At 48.2% G+C, this 24,788-nt stretch overlaps 1 protein-coding gene across 4 annotated transcripts in view; it reads left to right on the top strand.

The window, feature by feature from the left end:
• Lrrc8d (leucine rich repeat containing 8 VRAC subunit D) overlaps window positions 1-24,788 on the top strand; it is a 113,149-nt gene that overhangs the window by 13,833 nt on the left and 74,528 nt on the right. For 2 of the 4 annotated variants that reach the window (XM_052198205.1, XM_052198206.1), the window contains exon 2: window positions 12,793-12,937. The exons of 1 other annotated variant lie outside the window; for it this stretch is intronic. The gene's annotated coding sequence lies outside the window, so the exon portion shown is untranslated. Of the gene's footprint in view, window positions 1-1,258; window positions 1,336-12,792; window positions 12,938-24,788 lie in introns of those variants that run through there. One more of the 4 variants, XM_052198207.1, reaches the window with a different exon arrangement.

Below are 24,788 nucleotides of genomic sequence, written 5' to 3'. Positions count from 1 at the left end.
TGCTTAGCCACAGTAAGGATTTGGCACGGGTATTTTTGTCTCTCTCATGGAACAAGTCGGTGCTATCAGGAGAATGGGTACGTTCTTCAAACGCAGGAAGTGTCTTGGCAGTGGTTTGGGACATGTGGACTAAAAAGCTATACAAGATGGTGTGTTTGTTTTTTGAGAGAGTTTCTCTGTAACAGCCTTGACTGGCCTTGAACTCACAGAGACCTGCCTGGCTCTGCCTCCCAAGAAATGTTGGGATCAAAGACGTGCACCACCACTGCCAGGCTCTCCCCACCCCCTCAAGATGCCTTCCTTAAGCTCCTAATAAAGCGAAGTTGTGTGAAGAGAACGCACCCCCGTGCCTATCTGGAAGCACCCAGAGGAAATGCTTCTGCAGCTCCCCTGGTGCCGGCCATGGCGGGAGCGCTTCATTACGTGCCTTAGCTCTTTTATTCTGCATGGCAGCCCTGTTTTGTAGCAAAGGAAACCAAGGTCAGTCCCTGCTCCTCCCAGTCACAAAGGACAGCCAAGTAACTCAAGGTCACATAGTTTGGATTATAGTTAAGTGGAAGGCAGGTGGTTTGAACCCAAGCAGGCTGGCTACTTAGCATCAGGACCTACTTGGCTTGCTTGGTTTGTTCCACATGGCTTCCCCCCCCCCCCCCAAACAGATCTCATTCTGCTCAGGCTTGGCCGCCCTTGCACAGTGATTCTGCTATGTCTGCCTCCCAAGTGCTGGGATTCCAGGTGTGGGATACCGTGCTTTGCCTGCAAATCTGTTCTAGAAATTTCTTTAACTTTCCATATCACTTCAGTCTTTGAGATCAGCATCAGGGTTTGACTAGAAACAAAGAAAATCCTGAACAGAGAGCCCAACTCCAGCCTTCCTGGAGCCATGTCCCAGACAGTGGACTGACCAGTCTAAGGCTGTACCCAGAGCCTGTTGCTGTGACAACCCTCATCCCTGGCACCAAATTATTTTCAGGAGCACAAACCCTGCCTTGTTTTACCTGTCCTTTGCAGGAGTGTGTTTGGTGAGCTTCCAAAGCATATTTTAAAATCACCTCTCACAATCACTGTGAGCTGTGGTACAGACGTCGGGGCTTAAAGAATGGGAGTTCTGAACTTGCTGTCTCTTCTACAGCCTGCTGTGTGACCTTGGCTTTCTCAAAACCCGAGGTTCCGCCCCTGTGCGTGGGGGAGGGGCCCATCTCTGCAGCGAAACTGGTTCACTGTGGGTTAGGAGCTTCTACATGCAACAGTGTTTCATTTACAACAAAAGCCACGTGTGTTGGATAATGAGCTGCCCATCACAGCCCTTTCGAGCCTTGGAATTCATTTTCCATAGTGAGTGGGGAGGTGGGTGGGTGGGTAAGGCCTGTGCTGGTCCGAACTCGTTTTCTTTCAATGGCTTCTTACCTGTGTAAGTGTGGAGAGCAGTGTGGGCGTTGACTCCATGTCTGGCCCCAACTCTTTTTTTCTTGGTTTCTCTCCCTTCCTTCCTTGGGCTGGCTTCCAGTTTCCCCACAAAGTGCTATTTGTTTTAAGGGTGAAGCAGGCGATTCTCTGGGCAGCAACCCTGGCTGCAGGCAGTGACTGTAGATCATCGCGGAAAGTCAAGCTGGAGTGGGGGGAGACGGAGGGGCTTGTTCCTAAAACTTGGTACATTGATTATTTTTTTTTGAAGGAAAGCAAAGGATGGATTCTCAATAGAAATATTATGAAATGCCCTTCACAGCAGAACAGAACCGAGTAAGGAGAAAGGGCTTTCAAAAGTCCCTGTTTATGACTTTAAAAGCCCTCTTCCTCCTTCCCTTCCTTTTTATTTTGAGAAAAGATAACCCTTTTGAGTATCACTCTGTCTACCATGCACTTCAGCAGGAAAGGAAGTACGTGGAGATCCTATCGCTGACTGCCACAGTCACCGCGTAATGCATTGTGTCCAAACTCTCTGAGATTTCTCCCCTCAGTCGTGAAGGTCACCGCCATTACTGTCCCATACCAGAGATTCTAAAACCGAGGTTTAGCGATCCAAGGTAACACGTCAGCTGGTTGTAGCTCTGGGAAGCTCTTGACTCAAGCCCATTCACTCACGGTGTGTAATTCTGTCTGTTCGCCCTGCGTCAGGGGGACAGCCGGCATGAGAGCAGCTGTGGAGGATTCCGCACTCGGCAGTCTGCCGTCTGCTGTGCTCTCCCATGAGCTGCACTTTGGGGCGGTTTCTCCAAGGAGGAGACTGATTTTGACTGCAAAGTCTGGAGCTGACCAGGTAAAGGAGATGGTGACAGGTAGAGAGAGACCTGGTGAGAGAGGGAGGGACTTTGAGCAGACTATAACCTGGTTCTGTGGGAGACGGGGGTTAGACGCAGTGTGGGGTGGGAATGGAGGATCAGCAGTACGTCTTGCCATGGAGCGTGGACTTCTGACCGAAAGGCTTTCCATTCGAGGTTCTTTTAGTTATAAAATAATTAATTTATTACGTATCAGAGATGATGGTTACGTGCACGGTACATCCCAGTCACTGTCTGTGCTCAGAAGACAGCGTTTGGGAAGCAGCCCTGTCCTTCTGTGGCGTTGGTGTGGCAAGCATTTCACCAGCTGACTGAGTCACGTGACCAGCTCTTCTCATTTTGTGAGGCAGAGCCTCTTGTAGCTCATGCTGGCCTTGAAGTCCCGATGCTTCTGCTTCTGCTTCTGCTTCTGCCCCTTGTGTGCTGGGACTACTAGCCCAAACCACGCCCTCTCCACCCAAGGTTCTTGAGAGAGGAGCTAATTTACTCTGGTACCCACCAGCCTTCATCATTACAGTGGGAGAGGAAGCAGTGGTGACTCTGCGGCAGGGCCTGAGCAGCTAGGGGGCCATTCTGTAGGGGAGCTGGGAATTATCTAAATGCACAGCTTCCACAGACTCCCCTGCTGTCTCACTCTGAGGCTGCAGATCTGGGGTCACGCCTGGGAAACTGTTTTAGGAGGGGGGGGCTGCGTGTGACTGTACACTCTGGTGAGGGCTTTAGGACATTTAGGAGAAGAGTCTGGGTTACAGCCAATTTGCAGTTTGTATGGGAGATTTTCAAACCATGGGAAGAGACCAGTCATCAGACCTTGCGTGCATGCACGCGCACACAATCATGAGTGTGAGCATATGAATGTGAGCCTGTGAGCGTGTGCTCACCGGTATGAGGCCAGCAGTCTGTTGGCGTGGTCTTTCTCTCCATTGAGCTCCACCTATCTTTTGAGATAGATAGGGATTCTCCGTGATTTGTTGCCCACAAATAGTCTGGTTGTGCCAGCAAATTCTAGAGATCTAGCTGTCATGTCTGCCACCCCCTGCTCCCCACCCTTGCCCCAGGATTACAGATGTGTGACTGACTGGCTTGTGTGTGTGTTGAGAAACTGAGATGTAGTTCTCACACCTTGAACCACCTCCAGCCCCACAGTGGGTTTCTGTTCCCTGTGAATAAGTAGTAACGTCAGAGCTTTGTCACTGGACAGATGTCGTCCGTGCGTCTCTCCACTCCTGTCTAGAACTCAACGTGCTCTGCTTTCCAGACCATTGTGTAAAACTCCTCTCCTCTTTTGTTTATTAGAAGGGAATAGAAGATGGATGGCTTACTGTTGGCTGCATGACTCCCTTGACTATCACACAATATAATATGCCTTCTGGAGCCCTGCCTACATTTTAGTCCCACTGTGTCACCAGCTGATAAAGTCACGGCAAAGTGACATGACTTCCTTTTAAGATGAAGATGTGAGTGTGGTTAGCGGTGAGGATAATTTGTGTAAAACGGATGCAGTAGTTCCTGGCTCGGAGTTAGCTGCTGTTATTGTCGTAACTGCAGCCCAGAGGTTGTCCTTCTGTCCTTCTGTCTCTGTCGAGATCTGCCCTTTTGAAAATAGCTGCCCAGACCACAGATGAGAGTCTGGAGAGTGACTGACGTATCAGGAAGTTTCAATTACGCAGGGTCCCTTCTTTTAAGGCCTTTTATTTTCTAGAAGCATGCCTTGCTTACACAAACAAGCTCGCTAGGGTATGGCTGGAGCCTGTATCCCCTGGGGTAGGCGAGGCTTTCCCCACGTTCTTATTTCTCAGTCCACTCTTTGGTCTTTGTGGAGCTCTGAGATGGTCAGTTGCACATTTCCTGTGACCTACTGAGCAGAGGCCATTACAGGGCCACCCTCCCTCCCTTCTTTTCTTTTCTTTCTTTCTTTTTTTTTTTTTTTGCTTTCTGTTCTTTTCTGTCTTTCTTCCTTGACAGGCTCTCCCTGTATAGCCCTGGCTGATCAGAATCAGACTGGCCTTAGACTCACAGAGGTCTTACCTCAGTCTCCTAAGTGTCGGCACTAAAGGCGTCTCTGTGACTGGCCCACTTTTCTCTTTTAAACTTTGTAGCAGCTGCTAACTTTTGAGGCAAGGTTGTAGCTCAGTCTGGCCTTGAACCTCTTTTGTAGCCATGGGCGTTGGTGAACTTTTTATCGCCTTACGTCTAACTCCCAGGGTTTAGATCTTACAGATGAGGCCCACCCTGCTTGGTTTATTCTCTCTTGAGGACCAGGTGCAGCAGCCGCATGCACCCAACTGAGGAATGGCCCCAGCCCCTCGACTGATGACTTTTGAAGTATAATTTTTTTCTGTGAAGGTAAACAGTTCTGTCAAGGGAGAAGCTATTTTTTTTAGCATTAAAGACATTAGAAATGATAATTTATGCTTAAAAAAACAAGGTTAGTCCAAGTTTTAGTTCTCCTCTCCCCGTCTCTGCTGTCCTCGTCCCAGCACGTATCAGCAGACCATTCTCATGACCTCCAGCCCCAGCCATGTGTGTCCTGGAGCCAGAGTACAAACGCGCCACCGGCTTTTCATCCGAGCATCAGAATTCAGCTTCTGAGTCCTTCTTCCCGTTGGGTTTTGGTAACCAACTCTTTCACTCAGAGGATGACATTTGTCATGGAACTTTAAGTTGATGGTGATCAGCCTCTGGTCCTAGAGTTTCAAACATATTCCCTCTGTCCCTGCCATCTTGGGGCTAGAGGTAGTTACTGCGCAGGGATGCCTTCAGGACCTCCCTTGAAGATTAAAGGGAGCACAACAGTGTAGCACCTTGTCTGCCATCTCTGTTACTTTGACTAAACCCTTTGTTCACCCTCATTTGCCCTTCCCACGCCTCCCAAATTAATGTTATATGCAAATTTGATTGTACCATTGTGAACAATTTCTGTTACTTCTGAGTAGAGATAAATGGTGTTCCTTCTGGCTCTTTTCTTCCTCTTGCTGGTAATGTATCCACTGTCTGCTTCTAGGCTCTTAGTAGCTCTGTGGTTCTTGGGGCCACCGAAGTTGCAGTCGATCAGGGCTCCTGGCTTCTCAGGTCACTGTATCAGCTGCCTTACTAAGATCTAGATGCGTGAAGTGCATTGGGTTGGTCCAGCTCCCTCAGGCCAGGCCGTCCTGCAGTCTGGACACCTGCAGTGCTGTCAGGTGGGGGACGCAGTGGCTCTTCCTGGTTTGGTTTGTTGCAGTCTGTGCACTTTCTTGTAGTTGTTTTTTATTCTGTAACTTTTATCAGACTCCGGATTCCTGTTGTGCTGCTGCTCTCTGTAGTGTGACGACCAGTGGTTACACTGTTGCCATGGAGAAGAAGCTCTGAAGATTTAGCTGTACTTATAACCATGACTTTGGACCCCTCAACTGGGGAAGGCACACCCTCAGGTGTCCTGCTGGTACTTTGTTAAAATGATACTGTGGCCAGTGTCTAACTGTCTGGAAAAAGGCAGGCAGAGGCAGGAGGATCTCTGAGTGTTGGATGAGTCCAACAACAGCCTGGTCTACATAGTTTCAGGCTGCTGGAGTTACACAGTGAGGTGCTGTCTCAAGAAAACAGAGATAAAATAAAATATAGCTACTGTGGTCAGCCAGGGTGCCAGTAGGATGTGCTGGCAGTGACTGGGGAAAACTTAGATTTCTCTGTTTCCTGGCAGTTTATCGAGATAATTCTGTAGGGACTGGTGGAGGCCGGAAATTATGTCAATACATGTGTCATGATTGACATTTTCTTGAGCCAGAGTTAGTGTTTAAAACATTGACCATCAGGCTGGGTGAAGAGGCACTCTTTAATCTCGGCACTTGGGAGGCAGAGGCAGGCAGTTCTCTGTAAGTTCAAGGCCAGCCTGGTTTACAGAGAGAGTCCCAGGACAGTCAGGGATACACCCTGTCTTGAAAAAAATAATGAACAAACCATTAATCATCAGCTTTCAAAAGTGTATAATGTAATTTCTGGATTTATTTTGCAGGGGGCGGGGCACACACACTTATTTTTATTTCTCTCCCTTTACATGGCTGTTACATTGAAAGGAAACAGAATGAAAACTCAAACTATTTATCTGCACCACGCAGATAAATATGACCTGTAGTTTTCGTTACAGTAGGTGATTAAGAGTGGCTGTTGTCGAGGCAGCATGTGTGCCTTATTCCCTGATGGTTTCTGCATTTTCTAACTCCTGCCTCTTATGTGTGTTTGACTACATCAGGTACTTGTGTGTGCACAAAGTCAGGCTTTTCCCCACTGGGGATTGCTAAGTATCTGTTTCTGAAACTGCCTCCAGTGCTAGGATGTGTGACCTGGTCTCCACCCCCTGAGCTGACAGCATGTGCAGGCGCTGGCTGCTTTATAAGAAAGTCATTTTAAGAGTATTCCTGCCTTAGTAATAACCATGAAATCTGTTAGAACTGTTAGGACAAAGTACTTTTAAGTTGCTTGGGTTTCAGATACATCACTTTACAAGTAAGAGTGCACGGAGAAAATGAAAACAGTTCTCTAGAGAAGGAGGCTGAGGTATCAGCATAGAAGCTGCTTCCCAAAGGAAACTGCCCATTGCACGTGCTCAGCGGTTGGTAGACAGTCAGCGTCCTCTGAAAGTTCTCTGCTGGGAACATTTTTAAGAGGCCTCACTTGTTTGAAGGTATTGGGATTTAGTCAAGCCTCTGTGACGTCTTTTTTTGTCGCTGCTGCTGGATTTCTTGCTGTTTTCGAAACAGACTCTCATGCATCCCACGCTGGCCTCAGACTCAGAGTTGTAGTAGAGAATTAATCATGAACTCCTGATCATCCTGTCTCTGTCTTCCAAGCACAAGGATTACAGGGGTGGACCGCCATACCCTGTCTAACTTTTTTGTTTTTTTTTTTTATCTCTTAGCCTTCCTGTGTATTACACCCAAAAAACACAGATATTGACCTACTAGCTAAAGAATAAGAGGGTGCACAGAATAGTCTATTACAATTCTGCCCACCACGTTTCAACCCAGACCTTGTCTAAATGATTAGATAAGATTATGCTTAGATGCTGCTTGTGAGCTCCTTCAGCCACATCTACTACTGGGAATGTGTTGTGGGCGGTTTACAATCGCTGCCGCCTTTGCCCAGGAAGGGGCGTGCTCCTGTCTTCCCTTTCTACCCGGCCTTGGCTCAGGGAGGTTTCGGGAGGTTTCGGCACCACCAGCCCAGTCCCAAGACCCATAAATCATTGGATAAAAGACACACACACAGACGGTAATTCCTTTATATAATTTGCCTTCTTGGCATAATTGTTGGGCACAGATATCTACAGCCTGGAAAAGCGTGTCTTTACCATTGTATTACCTCCGTCTCTCCACCTGCCCTAAACTTAATGGTTCATCCCACCTAGACCCTACCAAACATCCTTGGCCACCCCACCCATAGTGTAGGTCGCAGGCCCTAGCTCTCCCCAAGGTCTTACGTGATTGTGATTGTTGTCTTTTCATTCCAAGCATGGTAGAAAAGTCCCTGTCCTCCTCCGTGTCTGCCTTTTTCTCCAGAGACGTGGAAACCCCATCTTTACCTTCTGCACAACAATTTGTCCTCTGGCTTTCTTTACTGACAAATCAAGAACCAATTGGAGAACAGGGTGTTACTATCAGAACCTCCCCTTACACCACTATGACAACTATAATCAGTTGCGCCTTACCATTAGCAAAATTTGGGGGGGACTGAGTAGTTGAGATGCCATTACAAGTTAATATGTAATTATGTGCACTTTTGTTTATGTTTGAGGTGAGGTCTTGCCCTGTATCCCAGGCTGGTGAACCCTAGAGCAGACTGTCTGACTTTGTCCCCCAAGAGCACCCCCAAGCCAGCTGATGGATTGTGTGTTAAGAATGAGGGTTTTAATTCCGGAGTAAAAGACACACGGCTGCAGACAAACCACACCTGCCCACTCACTTCTATTCTTTTAGAAGGTAGAAGAATAGCCCGCAAGTGAGTGTTCGCTCATTTACCCTCTGCCTTAGAGCACGACTACGCTGAGCACACACAGCACCCTCTGCCTTAGAGCACGACTACGCTGAGCACACACAGCGTGCGCGCGCACACACACAGGCACACAAGCAGACACTCACACGACATAAAACTAGGTTAAATCTGCACCTGTGCTGTCTGTCCTGCTTCTGCTGAGCTCGGTGATTACACCTGCCCCTGCCCGGGCAGTTGGGAGAATTCTGTGGGGTAGGTTGGCCTATTGGGGGTATTGTTAATTTTTATTTTTTGAGGTTCATGACTATGTGTTTGGAGGCTGAGAGTACCCAGCTCAGACCCTGGCATGGTGCTTCTGCTTTCGGGGCCACGGAAGCCATGCTTTCCAGAGCCGCCCAGAGATGGGTCCAAATGGGATCCGATCCCATCCTGCAGCCAGATGCTGAGAAGATGACCCGCCTGCAGCCCCGTGTTACATTTTGCCGTGAGACGGGACACTCATTCTGGCTTTGCAAAGATGGTAATAGCTCTCTGGGGGACATGCCAGTCGAACCAGCCAGTTGGCTCGAGAACAGCTTCCTTGAAAGCCATAGGCTGCGTTTTAGAGACTCAGTGCCAGGGTCCACCTTTCCAGGATGTGCTGTGCGCATTCCCCTGGAAGGGAGGGCTGAGTCAGGAACATCTGCTGAGAAGGCTGTGGGTGGAGGGCATCTCTTAGGGAACCAGGCGGCTTGTCAGCGTTCGTTCTCCTGCCTGCATCCATCTGCAGACATACTGATCTGCACACACAGACCTTGTGGTAACCGGTTTCAACCTTCAAAGCTGTGCCTCTCTTAAAATGAAGAGCAAGTGGCCATGGTTTGAGAGAAGGAAACTTAATTTGGAGCCTTTAAAATAGCGTTTGCACAGCGTGTACTAGGTTGTGATACTGAGGGAGAGGAGGTCTCTCTCTCTCTCTCTCTCTCTCTCTCTCTCTCTCACGCGCATCCTTTCTAACATCTGTGTTTTGAGACTTAGGAAGGCCCCAAGCCGACCGCCCTTCCTCCACCTTCGAAGTGCAGGGATTTACCGGAGTGCACCGCCCTGTGCTACTCCACTTTCAGCTTCTGCCCACCAAGACAGCTTTCCTCTTCTCGCCACACTGTTTTTCCTCCGCACGCGGTTACATCCGTGTGGAGGCCCGCTGCCAGCTGGCCAGCCAGCCGTCTTCAGCAGCCATCCACCTTGGTCTTCGAGACAGCCCAGCCTTTCAGTGGGACTTGAGGGTTGCTGATTCTCCAGGCTGGGTGGCTACAGAGCCCCAGGTATCCTCCTGCCTGCATTCCCCAGGGCTGGCATTACAACCTCATGTCCCTGACCTTTGACATGAGCAGAGAATGCAACTCAGCTGCTCAGGCTTATGTGGTAGTCACCGTGCTGCCAAGACGTCTTCCTAGCCTTTCTTTGTGTGTGTGTGAAAAATTTTAAAAGGATTTAAAACTTTTATTTCATATGTGTGTGTGTGTTTTGTCTGCATGTACCATGCTCATGCTCAGTGCCCGAGGAGGCCAGAAGAGGGCATTGGAGCCCCTGGAGTGATGGACAGGTGTGAGCTGCCATGTAGTTGCTGGGAACCAAACGCGTGTCTACAGAGCCAGTGCTCTTAACAACGGCTGGGCCGCCTCTCTAGCCCCTCTTGCCTTTGTCTAGGAGTAGGAACCCTTTCAATCCCAGCACTCTGAGGACTGAAGCAGGCAGGCAGATCTGCAAGTTCTAGTCCAGTCTGGTCTACATAGTGTGTTCTAAGCTAGCTAGAGCCAGTGGCTCAAAAAAAAAAGTTTTATTTTTCTTCAGAGATTGTCCTTCTGGCTTCTTGGGGTTCTAATGAGTAACTGGAATACAGGGATAGAGAAAGGTATTTTAAAAGTGGAATTATGTCCTTTGAAGCTGATGATTATTGACAGGTTTAAAACTGCAGGACGTAGCCGGGCAATGGTGGCACACACTTTTAATCTCAGTGTTTGGGAGGCAGAGGCAGGCAGATTTCTGAGTTTGAGGCCAGCCTGGTTAACAGAGTGAGTTCCAGGACAGCCAGGGCTACACAGAGAAACCCTGTCTCAAAAAAGCAACCAAACAATCAAACAAACAAGCTGCAGGACCTTTTGAGCTAAGGCTTTCCTGACTTTCCCACTCTCTGGGGACTTTTGAGCCCTTTGGGAAGAAGCATTTTGTTTGTCAAAATCGTTGAAGGGCTAGGAGCTGTTGGGTAGCCCTGGGATACCACTGGTGGGCAGAACAGGACCTGAATGGATTCAGAGCCCTTCAGGAGACTTGTAGACCAATTGCTTGAGACTAGGGTGAGCGTCACTGATTCTTGAGGCCTCTCTGCCCCATCTCTGCCAAACCTAAATCCATTTGTGTGTCTACTGCTCCGGTCTCTGCTGCTCTGTCACCTGAAGGGGAAGGGCAGGGCGGAGAGATGCGGTTTGTGTGTTCTGTGTAGGTGTCTGGAATGTCCCTATTGTCAGGACTCCTGACTTTTAAAGATGTGTTCCATTTCTTAGCCTGTGTCCAGGGAGTAATAGCTACATGCTATGGACAGATGAGCGTGGTCAAGTAAGTGCTAACGCGGAAGGATATGGACAGTGGGGAATGGCCAGTCGTTTTCCTGAAAACCTCAGGCAGGCATTAGCGTTTCTGCAAGCAGCCTTTGCCCGCTTAAACCTGCCCTGGTAGGCAGAAACCAATCCATGGGACAAATATTAGCTAGTTAGGTTCTGCACTGGACAGACTTTGTCCCTTGGCATATGGGTGGCCATCAGAACCTGTTGAACTTTTGTTACCAAGTAACTCTGAAGAGGCTGAAGGAGGCAGTGCAGCTCCTGGATGAGCGTCGCATGCCCCTCCCCCCCATTTAAGTCATCGAGGTCCTTGCAAAATCAGACGGGTGCCTCAGTGGGCGCCTGTGAATTACAGGATCATTCTGAACCGAGGTGGATGGATGGATCCCAGCTGGTCTCTGGCCTTGACTTATCCCCTAGAACTCACTATTGTCCTAGGAATTCAGAACATAGAGGAAATGACCCAGATTTTATACTTAGCACAAACCTGTATCCAGCTCTCCAGTGGACCACTGTGTGGCTGAGACATCGGGCCAGTTACTTAACTTCTTGACCCTGTTTCCTCATCTGGGAATATGGGAACAAGGTTTTTATAGAGCTGTTGGGAAATGGTAAGACCTAGCCGAAGTGAGATGAGGCGCTAACACTGAGTAGGACCTGAATTTGTAGCATTATACATATCATAGTTTGTTGTTTCTGTTCTGTGTTGGGTTTGGAAACAAGAGCAACTTAATTAAACCATCAGACGGAGTCATCAGTTGCGTGCCTATGGCCTGATAGTTCCAGGCACAGGGGCAGGCAGGTTGCAAACTCTGGCCAACTTCTGGAGTTGGTGAGATCTGCCTTGGGTAGATTTTGAGCCACCTGCTTACAGTTGTTTATTTACATGTTTGTGGGCACTTGTGTGCCACTGCAGTCGTGGAGGTCAGAGGACAAACTGTGGGAACTGGCTCTCCCTCCTTCCATCCTGTATGTCCTCTGCTTGGTGGCAAGCCCCACCCACACCCCGCCACTTGCGCCTTAGTTTACTACTCTGAATTTACTTTTAAGTAGGTGCCAGCCTGTAAAGGCACCTGTGATCAAACCTCACCATGTAAGTTAGAGCCACAGGACCTACGAGGTCCAAGGAGAGAACTGACTCTAGAAAGTTGCCCTCTGTCCACCACATATACACCCAGGTGCCCACTCCCTCCCATAAATATACTCCCACCTCCCTCGACATAAATATATTGAAAAAAAAAGGAAATTAAGTCGGTTTGACCAAATTGAACGTCATCTCTGTGATTCATAATCACATGGAAGAAAAGTTGAGGGTTATGTTCCTACGGAGGGACAGGCGGTTGGTATATGGTAAGTGGGCTGGTGATCCCGTTGATCTGAATGGAGAGACCCTAGGAGGAACGCCGAATATTCGTAGCCGCCCCCCCCCCCCATTCGTGACAGCTCTATTGTGGTAGCTGTGCACACGCTTCTCTTTTGAGTCAGCAAGGCACAAGACAAGTAATTTCCCATCCTGAAGCTCCCTGCTGCGCGTGGATCTGCTGGGATGTGGCTGCAAACTTTCCAGATTTGCATACTAGCTGCCTCCTCTCCCTTGGCAAGGCTCAGGTCTTTATACCTTCCCGGAGGTGATTCTTCTCTTGGTTGGCGGAGGCAGAGTAGGGAGGTGAGGCAGGAGGGAGGCGAAGGCCAAGTGCCCGCTGCCCACCCCAGGGAGCCTGAGCGTGAAGTCTGCGCGGGGAGGTGCGTCCTGCAGCTGGGGCTGGACCCGCGGCCGGCAGGGGGAGGCCGGGCCGGACCAAGCGAGCCATGTGGCCGCGGACCCCAGCGTGTGATCACTGGCTGGATGGCTGCTTGTGCGTGCGTGTGCGAGCCGCTGCCCCTCGCTCGCTCCATCCGCGGCTGCTCTGCCAACACGCTCTCTCTTGCTCTCTTTGAAACAGGAAGTGCACTGCTGACTGCAACGTGCTGCCGGCTCCCAGGATGGAGGAGTGAAGTCTCGCGTCGCAGCGGTTCCAGCCCCCGGAGCCTGCCCGCAGCCGAGTCCTCGAGAGCGCCCTGAGGGAGCAGGGTGGCCACCTGGTCCAGGTGCGCGGGCTGGGGCGGGAAGGACGGGTCGTTGCTCGCGGGGACTCTCTTGATCGCCTGTGCCTGCCACCATGTCCTACTCCAGGAGTCTCCGCCACTTTGTCGCCACCGCCCAGGTGTATGGGACAGGGCTGGAAGGTTCTGGCAGTGCAGGTCGGGACCTCCCGGTATTCCCCTAGAGTGGTGCTCTCCAGGCTGGGCTGCCCTGGGACTGTCTGGGCTGCCTCCTGGAGTCCCTAGCTGCCCTCACCACCCTTTCCAGCTGCTGCCCGGAACAGCTGCTCTTTGCTCCTCACTCGTTGGCCTGCGGCTGTCTAAATACTGCTCTGGGAAGCTGGGGACTGTTGGGTGTTGCTGAAGTTGGTATGAAGGCAAAAGTGGAGCGGGAAGGAGGAAGCTGATGAGCTCTGGGCGAAGTTTATGAGAGGCTTGACAGCTAGGCTGGGAAGCTGAGGAGCTGGGTTGCTTGTAGAGCCAGGCTATCACAAACTGAGGGAATTGGTGGTACAGATACATACACACACCGGAAAGGTAGGGACCACGAATGAGTGACAGCAGTGAGTTCTGAGGTGTTTAGTCTGGTGTCTGGCTGGCGTTCGCTGCTGTGGTTTCACTGTGTGGAAACATGGTCCTTTATAAATACGAGCCAGACATTTTAAATTTATTAAACTTCAGTTGTCACCAAACTAAAATAGAGATGACTTTTTTTCTGAGACCAGGTAGACATGGTTTTTTAACCTTGTCTTGCTTGGCTCCAGATGTCAGCAGGAGGGGAATAAATGCTCGGGAACAGGTGGGTTTACGGTGTAGACTTTGCACCTTTATTTCGAGGATGTTTCTCTGTAGGCTTAGATGGCTCCCTCAGTGGAAGAAGGCCTGGCTGTATTTGACTGTCTTTATTTATCCACGGGGGAAGGCCATCTCGCTAGGGAACCACTTTGGCGGAGAAGACTCTGTTTGGGATGGTTGTTATGACAAGCTAAATGTCTGAGCGCTGGAGAAGTCAGCAGTACGTCTTGCTGCTTTTGGAAGCTGAGGTTCGAGTGAGTGACAGGGGAGAAGAGGGAGACTCTGCCAGGAGGAGAACATGGCTCTGTACACACTCCAGTCCTTCATGTTGGATGTCATGCTTTCTCAAGAGGCAAGCTGCTTACTGGATTTAAGTCCATGCCCCTCAGTGGCTACCATCCCTTTCAGGGTGGGGCAGGGACCGGGATCCTACCTTGTAGCACTGACTGGCCTGGAGCACAGATTTGCCTGCTTCCCGAATGGTTGGATCAAAGGCTTGCACACCTAGTCTAACTGTATCATTCTAACAGCTATATTCTAACGTCATAGTAAAATGTTATCTTGGCATAATCAATTTTGCTTTGAGAGAAAACTCTTAGATTGGTTAATAAGTTTGTGCCCCGTCTTTTTAGTATCAGCAGTCCAGAGAAGATTTCAGTGACAGAATCTCCTTGTTTCAGAAATTCTTTTGAACAGTCATTTATTAAATACCTCTGTCACATTTATTTTTCCTGTGTGTTTGTGTGTGTGAGTTCACACACGGCATAGCACACATTCGGAGGTCCGAGAAGGAGTTGCAGGAATCAGTTCTCTTCTTCCACCATGTGGGTCCCAGGGATGGATCTGTCTACTCGGACGATCCGGCTGGACCATTTAGCCAGCCTCAGAACATTGATCTCTTAGGTATTTTGAGCACCTTAATAATTTCAGCAGTTGGTATAATATAGTAGCAGTAGCTGAGACACTTTTTATGGACTGAGCAGTTAATTTCCTCCTTGCTAGATAGATATGCCTTGACCTAGGTTTGAGGTTAATTGTATATTATCTGCATTATGCCTCTTCTTTTCCCAGAGACTCCCCAAGAAGAAAAACAAATGATTCAAGAAGTCCCTCACCTCTTTCTCTCCTCTTCTTAGTTCTGCTGAGCTTTGAACTCAGGACCTTGTGGCCAAGGTCCATTCAGTTACACTTGATGACACACACAAACCACCTCTGAAGGATCTATGTGGCCATATTATTATTCATATTTCAGGAGTATGCACTGCCCTCCGGTTTATTAATTGCTCGAGGACTTTGGTGTCTCTGTCAGTCTGCTTTAAGATACAGTGGACTGGTTAGGGTTTTGCTTCTCTCACTCTCTTAGCCTCTCTCTTGCCCTCTCGGGCTCTTCCCTTCCCCCTTCCCCTCTCCCCTCTCTCCACATGGTCATGGCTGGCCTCTGCTTCTCTGCTCTCTCCTTCTCCCTGCCTTTCTCTGCCTCTACTTCCCCCTTAACTCCCTTCCCCATGCCCTAAATAAACTCTATTTTATACTTAAAACAAAATAAAACAAAACAGTGGACTGGCTTTTCTGACCCTCTGCTGGAACACAGGAGAGTGTGAGCTAGAAGGAGTTCAGCCTTGGGCATCCTTCTGTGTTCGCAGGACTACTTTCTCCATCTCACATGCCAGTGGGTCCGGACAGTAATGAGGTAAGCGAGTCCATTTATGGAGAGAGTAGGGCTGGTAAGAAGGTTGTCGGCCCCTGTCAATGGAGATGCTGGGACCCAGACAAGGGCCTTGGGATTTGTGGCTCTTGAGTCTTTCAGCAGGGTAGTATGGGGACTTGTTGCCTTAGGATGAGAGAGCAGTGCTTTATAAACCAGGTAGGCCTTTGCTGGTTCGAAAAGGACCGGCATCAGGTGCCTCCAGTCCTAAAAAGGACCAGCACACAGGATCAGGTGCCCCCCTCTTCCCCCGCCCACCCCCAGTTCAATTCTCCTCTTTCTCTGAGTAGACTTGGCCAAGAGCTTGACTAAGCTTCTTCCTTTGTCTGTCACCGGGTTTAATTGCGTTTACATGAATATGATTTATGTTCTGCCAAAATTCTTATGGCGTGTTTTAATCTGCAGCGCCTCATGTCAGGTGCTAGCAAGCACGTGTCCTTTCCGGGAGTTAGGCCGGCACTCCACAAGCCTTCAGTGTGAAGAAGGACTCATGCAGATGGTCGCAGTGGTGTATGCCTGTCATCCCCAGCATTCAGGAGACAGAGGCAAGGGGATCTCTGTGAGCTCCAGGCCAGCCAGGGCAGTAGCACAGAGAAACCTTATCTCGGCAAATAGACGGATGGATGGATGGATGGATGGATGGATGGATGGAGAAGTAAAATAAACAAATAAAAGGACTCTCTGATTTGTATCTCAGGATGTAATCAGTTCATACTTGGGGTGTGCAGGCAGATCTCTATGAGTTTCAGGGCAGCCAGGGCAGTTGCCCAGAGAAACCCTGTCTCGAATAGATGGATGGATGGATGGATGGATGGATGGATGGATGGATGGATGGATGGATGGATAATAGATAAAGTTAATAAGACTCTGGGGGCCTGGAGACATGGCTCAGTGGTTAAGAACACTTGCTGCTCTTTTAGAGGTCCTAAGTTCAATTCCCAGCAACCACATAGTGGCTTGCAACCATTTTTGTTTATTGTTTGTTTTTTTGAGACAGGGTTTCTCTGTTTAGCCCTGGCTGTCCTGGAACTCACTCTGTAGACCAGGGTGGCCTCGAACTCAGAAATCTGCCTGCTTTTGCCTCCCAAGTGCTGGGATTAAAGGCGTGCACCACCACTGCCCAGCTCACAAACCCTTTGTAGTGGGATCTGATGCCCTCTTCTGATGTGTCTGAAGACAGCTACTTATATATATCAAATAAGTAAATAAATCTTAAAAGAAAAAAGACTCTGGTTTGTATCTCGGGATGTAATCAGTTCATACCTGGGGTGTGCAGGCAGATTTCTGTGAGTTCCAGGACAGCCAGGGTGGCTGCACTGAGAAACCCTGTCTCAGAAAATCAGTCAGTCAGTCAGTCAATCAATACAAAAGACTCTGGCTTGTATCTCGGATGTAATCAGCCCACACCCAGGGCGTACGCTTCTCCCTTGTGTGCCAACATAGTCTCCTACTCTCCTAAGTACCGAGAAGTCACACGAGGAACACAGGGGCAAGCTCATCCACCTCTGCATTAACACATGAAATAAGTTTGTGACGGTCCGGGGATGGGAGCTAGGGTGCAGCCTAGTTGGTAGAGTGCTCGCATACCGTGCATGAAGTCGCAGGGTTGATTTAGCTCTGTGTTGACTGTGTGTGTGCTGGTGCATGCCTAGAATTCCAGCCTTCGGGAGGGCCGGACGGCCTGAGCTACACAGTGAGTGTGAAGCCAACCTGGGGTACGTGAAACCCAGTTTCAAAAACAAAAGTTGTTATGTGGAAATAAGCTTATTTTATTATCTTTGCATTACTTAAATTTGAGGCATTCGAAGGTATTAATTAAAATTTGTGGAACATTTTCTATGGAAAATGATACATAAAACACTTGTTTTCTTTTTAGATTTTAGAGCTTTTAGTGGTCTAAAATCCCAACCATGTAATTCTTTGTCAAAATGTTAGGGAGAAGATAGGAAGAACAAGAAGAAAAGGGAAAGATTTTGTTTCTTTTCTAAGGGAATGATGAATTGATACATGCAGGTTTTCTTAAGTGCCACAGGCTGCCATTTCTGTCTGCACTGAGGACTTGCCTGAGCAGTGGGGTTTGTCTCTTCCAGCAGAGGCTGAGACTGAAGGGTGAGCGGCTTTGATGTTAAATGCCAAGGAGAGTTAGTGGTCGGCGGGGCGGGTCTGCAGTGGAGGTCAGCTTAAGCTGAGGTTCTCATTGTTTCCAAACCCTCCAACTTTTCCTCATGTGGATAAAGTAAAACTACCATCTCCGCCAGGCGTTGTATTCCACTGGTTCTCAGCTCTTAAAAATTAGGATGCTTTTATTTACTAATAGATTTCAGAGGTCTTGCCTTAGAGTTGATTTTTGTCATATCTGGTGACTAAATTACTCAGGTACCTATCGAGTAATGACTATACACTGTTTGTCTTAGTACTTCTGAGTGTGGGGCAGGGAGTCGGGGATGGGGATTCTCCCAGGACTTTAATCCAGTTCAACCCCAAAGCAAGCCTGCTGTGGACTGAATGAAGCAGTCAACCTCCGCGGTACGTTGCCATCAGATGGTAATGACTCCTCAGTGGGGCCTTTCTTCTGTTATACAGTAGATTGGTGATGTGTGGCGTCCTGCCTCTGGATCTGATCTTGTTTCCTGGCTGACTGTTTTTCCCGGTCAGCTCTGAGATCTTAGAGTTAGTCATAGGTAAAGGGATGCTCTCTTAGACACCCCAGCCTAAGCCATGGGCACCCCTTCTTTTCATCTGTCAGGACTCAGACACCAACTACAGAACCACCACTGTGTCAGCTGCTGCGCCCTCCGTGCCAGCCTGTCTTCATTTCCCACAGGCCAAGAGCGGCCATCCTTAACCTTTACAGTGTGTGATAAGCATGAGGAAAGGGACCTGTTAGCTATCTGTGGTCTGCAGTGTGGAAAATGCAGATATTTATATTGAATCAGCCTCTCTGGTAGTCATTCCAGTTGTTAGAACAATCCTGTGGACTAGGGTTAGTCCACGCAGTTCTTTATCTAGTTAAAAGGGAAAACATGTTTTAGGCCACTGAGAGTGAGAGTTGGAGGCTAGCTTAGAGTACATACAGAGATCTCGGGGTGTGTGTGTGTCTTATATGTCTCAGTGTGGTGAGTATGTATGCTGTGTTTCTATGTGTGTCTCTGTATGTATCTGTATGTATATGTGTGGTGTGTCTCTGTGTATGTGTCTGTGTATATATGTGTCTGTGTAGTGTGTGTTATGTGTGTGTCTGTGTATGTCTCTGTATTTCTGTATATGTGTGTATGGTGTGTCTGTATGTGTCTGGTGTGTGGTGTGTGCCTATCTATGTGTCTGTGTATATGTGTCTGTTGTGTGTGTGTCTCTTTGTGTCTGGTGTGTGTGTGTGTGTGGCGTGGTGTGTGTCTGTGAGTGTCTCTGTGTGTGTCTAGTGTATGTGTGTCTAGTGTGTCTGTGTGTGTGTCTGGTGTGTGTGTCCTATTCAGTATCTCATATACTTTCCAGACACTTGTGTGGATGACGTATGGGTCTCTTGTTACTGTGCATTCAGGATAATGACCCTTTTTATGAAAAGAAACTGAGGCAGGCACAGATTATGACCTATGTTGACAAAGCCTGGTTTGTTCCAGAATTGTGCAGGCCCGAGTCCTTAAACATTCCCCTCGCTGCCTACGGCTCTCTCTCTTCTTACCCCAACCTGATGGTGAGCAGTGATGACGGTTTGTCTCATCTGACTTGCCATTTCAGTGAAGTTTAAGTTGAAGCCTTGGAGATTGTACAGACGTTAGGAATAGAGATGTGGGAGAATCAGCATTTTTGTAAATATTTTGGGTTTTCAAAGACACATCTCCCTTTTCTCTAAGGAGCCTGGGTGCATAGAGTTATTGGCTTCAATTTTCAAAAGACTTGTTATTATTTTTTACCTATGTTTACGTCTGGTTGACTGTATGAGATGCCCTGGAGTTACTTGTGATTGGTTGTACCCTGTGTGTACTGACCTAAATGCTGAGCCATCTCTCCAGCCCCGTGAGCTTTTTAAACAGGTGTGCACAAACATTCTTACCGGATCACAATACATGCTTGTGCTAATGTTATTAGGGATTGTGTAAAATGTCAATTTTTTATCTCCACCAATGCCCCATAATGACTTACTTGCTTTTGGGGAAACGGTCTCATTTGTTGTGCATGCCAAGCTGGTCTTGGACTCACTGAGATCCACCCACCTCTGCCTCCTGAGTGCTGAGATTAAAGGCTGCGCCGCCAGGCCTGGCATCACACAGTGTCTTAGTTTCTCTGCAGGTGTGTGTGAGTGTCCTTCGTCACCACAGCCTCACTTCCCGGGCCCCTCCCGCTGATGCCATTCATTGCTCTGAATAGGTTTTCTTCTCCTTCCGTGTCATAAGTATAAAGTGATTTTATGTCTAAGAACCATCATGACTTATCTCACTAACGGATTTCCTGTGGTTACTAAGTGGGTAGGTCTAATTGGCCCCCACAGTTTAACTTTTCCTTTTGGGGATCACTGTTGAAGTCGAGATTTCTTTATTAATTGATTGCCTTCCCCGAGTATCTTTACATGTCTTTGGCATGTCTCTCTCTCTTTTTTTTTTCTGTTGAGTCTCCCCTTTCTGTGAAAGTATTTTTATAGAGTATCTCATGTTCCATGAATTAATGCTTTGTTGTGCTTCAAAAATATTTTACTGTCTTTAAAAATCTGTTTGTATCTGTGAATAGGTATGTGTACATGCCTCGTTACTTTCTAGAACTATGTCTACTTATATGGACGATTCTTGAATCTTACCCTTTGATGGCATCTTAACAGTTAACATGGAAACAAAGTTAGATCCGAAGCCAGATCTAACCAATTTAATCTGTATCACCAATTTAATGTACAGCAGAGGAAAAATGTCACCCAGTACTGAAAAAGTGTCCCTGGAGGCCAGAGGCAAGTTCAAGGCTAGCCTGGGCTATGGGGGAGGGCCCTGACTCACTCAAAAGAACTAAACCCAAACTGTACAACTTCTAAGTTGGATTTATACTTTTTCTTATTTCCCTCCCTCCCTGCCTCCCTCCCGCGCGCACGCGCACACATACAGGGACTCATAGCTAGTCGTGGTGGCACAGGCCCTTAATCTTAGCACTTGGGAGACAAGAGCCAGGTGAATTTCCTGAATTTGGGCCAGCCTGGTCTACTGAATGGGTTTTAGGATAGCAAGGCTATGAAGACAAACCCCGTCTCAAAATAAGTAAAAGAATGAATGAAGCTGGGTGGTGGTGGCGGCGGCGCACGCTCAATCCCAGCACTCTGGGAGGCAGAGGCAGGCGGATTTCCGAGTTCAAGGCCAGCCTGGTCTACAGAGTGAGTTCCAGGACAGCCAGGGCTAAACAGAGACACCCTGTCTCGAAAAACCCAAATCCAAAAAAAAAAAAAAAAAAAAAAAAAACCAAAAAACCAAAAAACAAAAACCCAAAACAAACAAAAAAGGAAAGAATGAATAACTCAGGCTAGCCTTAAACTTTATATGTAGCTGAGTATGATCCTCCTGCCCACAGCCCCGGAGTGCTAGGGTTACTGATGATGCCATCCAGCCCAGTTTAGCATGAACCCATTTTGATACATTTTTTTAAAAAGATTTATTTATTTTATGCATATGAGTTCACTGCAGCTGTCTTCAGACACACCAGAAGAGGGCATTGGATCGCATTACAGATGGCTGTGAGCCACCATGTGGTTGCTGGGAATTGAACTCAGGACCTCTAGAAGAGCAGCCAGTGCTCTTAACCACTGAGCCATCTCTCCAGCCCCCTTTTTTGATACTTTTAAAAGGGTCATATTTTGAGTAATTTCCTTCAGTATTACTTTATCATCTAATCCACCATCTGCAGTTCTGGAGCTGTGGCTGTGGCAGGTTCTGTTCAATTGACTTACTTGTGTGTTCCTGAGCCTTTGATACATTGTTTCATTGATACAGATACATTTATATAATCAATCTTGCTTACAGAATTGACATATTAATGTAAATTAAGAAGTTCACAAATGGTTTAAATTTGATATTTTCAGATTTTTGTGATACTGGGGATCAAACCCATGTGCTGGCAAGCCTTCTACCCCTGACTTAGACACCAGCTGCAGGATTATTTTACAGCTGACTTCTTGCCCTTGTTTGTGTGTCTTAAGTCTTTTATTATAGTTTACTTGTGACGGGCTCTATTGTATCCCCAACTGGCCTCTAGCCTGCAGCCAATGATAAATTTGGACTTGTAATTCTCCTGTCTCCACCTCCTTAGTGCCGAGATTACAGACGTGTTCTACCATGCCTGGCCTGTGCAGTGCTGGAGATCAAGCCCAGGGCTTCGCGCATGCTAGGCAGACACCTATGCCAGTTAAGCTGTGGCCTCGGCTGCCACTTAAACGTCCGTACGCACAAGTGCATTGTGTAGCGTGTCTCCTGAGGTGGAACGTGCTGTAGCTGTCATTTGAAGGCAGCCTGCTTTAGCCTCTTTATGTTCCTGCTTGCCTGCTTGCAGCCTGGCTTTCTTTACCCCGGGCCCCGTAGCAGGGCGATGGTGTCTTCGGTTAGAGGTTTCTCTTTCTTCTTCAGTGCTCTACATGAGCTTGGGAGCTTGGGTGGTTTTGAATGTTTTATGAGATGTGATGTGGTAATACTTGGTACATACCATTGAAAGCCTATGAATTATAGATGTCTCTTTATTACCCGGGAACAGCATCAGTTTCAGTTTGCTCTGCGCCAACTTTCCCCGCTCCAGTGCATTCTCAGTACACAGGGTCTCATTTCTGCACCTTATATTACACTGAGTACGGCATTATGTCACATTAAGTAAGCTTTTGCGTATCTGGGCAAAATGAATGTGCGTTGCTTGGATTTTTATTATAAATGAACTTGAGATCACGGAGTAAATACATTTGGTCTCAGTGAATATTTCGGGGCAGGGTATTGTAGTCCAAAAATGGTAGCATCCTTTTCCGTCTGCTTTAGGGTTATATGGATATGATAGGCCATGGTTTTTGGTTTTGCTTGTTTGTTTGAGACTGGGGCTCACCCTGTAGCTCTGGCTGACCTGGAACTATGTAGACCAGGCTAGCCCCAAACTTCGCAGAGATCCACGTTTGTACCTCCCGAGTGGTGGGATCAAAGGCACGTGCCACCATGCCTGACCTTAGTTTTTGCTTTTAGAGCACAGTCTTGTGTAGCCCAGGCTGGCCTCAAATTCATTATGTATCTGAAGATGACCTTGAATTTCTGATCCATATGCCTTCATTTCTTCAAGTCCGATATTATGGTAGTGTGCCACCATGCGGGTTAGCGCAGTGCTAAGGTTTGAACACCTTGATGCTTTTTTTTTTTTTACACTAAGCAAATACTCTACAGGTGGACTACATCGTCAACCCTTTGTCTGTAGTTCTTAAGGTGATATAAGAGAGTTCCAATAAGAGAGAACTTGAGTTTTATTTCATTACTGATGATCACTAAGCCTGTATTAAGTCTGATGAAATCAGGTGACCATCCCGCCTCCAGAACCCGATTCGACAGATAAACCCAGCCTCTGCTATTCCAGCTGCTCTCCCGACTCCCGTGCCTTAAACGGGCTCTCCTGCCCAGCTGACTTACCGCTTATGGAAGACTAGATCAATGTCCCATTTTTCATTCAGATTCTTGTGGGCTACCCTCAGCAGCCATCAGACCCACCTTTCCTACTGTACTCTCCCCTGGCATTATCCTAATACGATTGGCATCCAAGGTACGTCACCTAGTATTTGCCAAGCTCCAGACTGAAGTCTCAGGTCCCCTTCCGCCTTCCCAGTTAAGTTTGGAGGGGATGCTGGACAATGGGCAAGTGCCTGGACTCAGGACAGGCACAGAAGCACGGTCTAAAGTTCAGCTCACAAGGTAGACAACGCAGCACTAACCAGAACTCCAGCATGTGAGACACACGGGTAGAATACACAGGGACAGGTGACAGAGAACAGGGCCCAACGAACCCGATTTTGTGCCTTCCCGTTTTGTGAGGGAAAGAATTCCTGGTGTTTGGAGTGGGTGCAAGTTACGGAGCCGAGGAGGACAGAGCTGTGCTCATGGAAGCTGCGGCCGTGGTTTAGAGCCGGAGAAGCCAGTGTGACCGCGACACAGGCAGGGTGGCTGGGGTGAGGGACAGTGGAGGTGCCTCCATGGTCTCCTGGAAATGTGGGCTTATCCCGACGGGATTGTGCCATCTCAGGACTTAAGAAACTGCTCAATTTCCTTTCTTAGGTGTGGGGAACTAGACACAGAAATCCTGTGGTTCTGCAGTGGTCCAGCTGAGACTTTGTTTCTCTGCAGCTGAAGTGACAGGAGACCAGAAAGGAGAGATGTTTAGGGAGGAGAATTGTATCTAGGTAGGTGGAAAGTGGGAGGGGAGTAAAGAGGGAAACAAAAGAGTTAAGGGGAGAGTTTCTTGGTTGGGCATTGCCTCTGGGCTGTCCTTAGTAAGGACTGAAAGCCAAAGGACAGGTTAGAGAGGATACTGAGTTTGTTTAGAAAACTTCCTGGCACTCATTTATGTGCCTAATAGGGGTGGGGGTGGGAGGCCACATGGTCCACAGTGTACACGCAGAGGTCAAGGGACAGCCAGCAGGTGTCAGTTCTGTCCTTTTGTCTTCCACTTTCTGGGGGCGGAGGTGCTGAACTCAGTGAGTCTTGGCAGTGTGTGCCCTTACCTACTGAGCTATCGTGATGGTCCTTTGAGTCTGTTTGAGATGAAGCCGGGGTGTCTGTAGAGCACCGTGGAGTGTGCACCCCAGGAGGAGTGTGAGGACAGGGCTACGCACACGTGGCTGGATCAGCATAGCCACGGATGTAATTGGCATCCTCCGGGCATGGCCAACAGATCAAAGACTGAGTGAGCAAACAGAAAGGAGTTAGTCACCTAATCCTTCCAGTCACCTCTGTGGAAGAATTACTGCTGTGGTCCTTTTCATACATGGTAAGGAGCCAGGTCGCCAGGTGGGGAGCAGCTGTCCTGGAGGGAACAGAGGTGACTAGATTTAGCCAGGTATTCAGTCGGTGCTTAGATCCTGTCAGGGGAGGAGGATGTAAGAAGCGGGATGGAGGGGCGGGAGGTTGGCTGTGTGTGCATGCACTTGTGTTTATGTAGCACGTGATGGTGACTGACAGTTTTTCCTTTTTTGTTTTTGTTTGTTTGTTTGTTTGTTTGTTTCTGAGGCAGGAACTCACTATGTATTTCTGGCTAGTATTAGACTCCATATGTAAACCAGGCTGGCTCTAATCTAAGAGCTGTTCCTGCCTCTTGCTCCTGAGTGCTGGGATTAAAGTTGTGGATGGTTAACCCTTATGGTGGATTAGTTGATTA

Source organism: Apodemus sylvaticus, chromosome 11 (assembly GCF_947179515.1).
Source record: "Apodemus sylvaticus chromosome 11, mApoSyl1.1, whole genome shotgun sequence".
Taxonomy (NCBI): domain Eukaryota; kingdom Metazoa; phylum Chordata; class Mammalia; order Rodentia; family Muridae; genus Apodemus; species Apodemus sylvaticus.
Note: the sequence above shows the minus strand (reverse complement) of the source record. Positions and strands in the feature narration are given on the sequence as shown.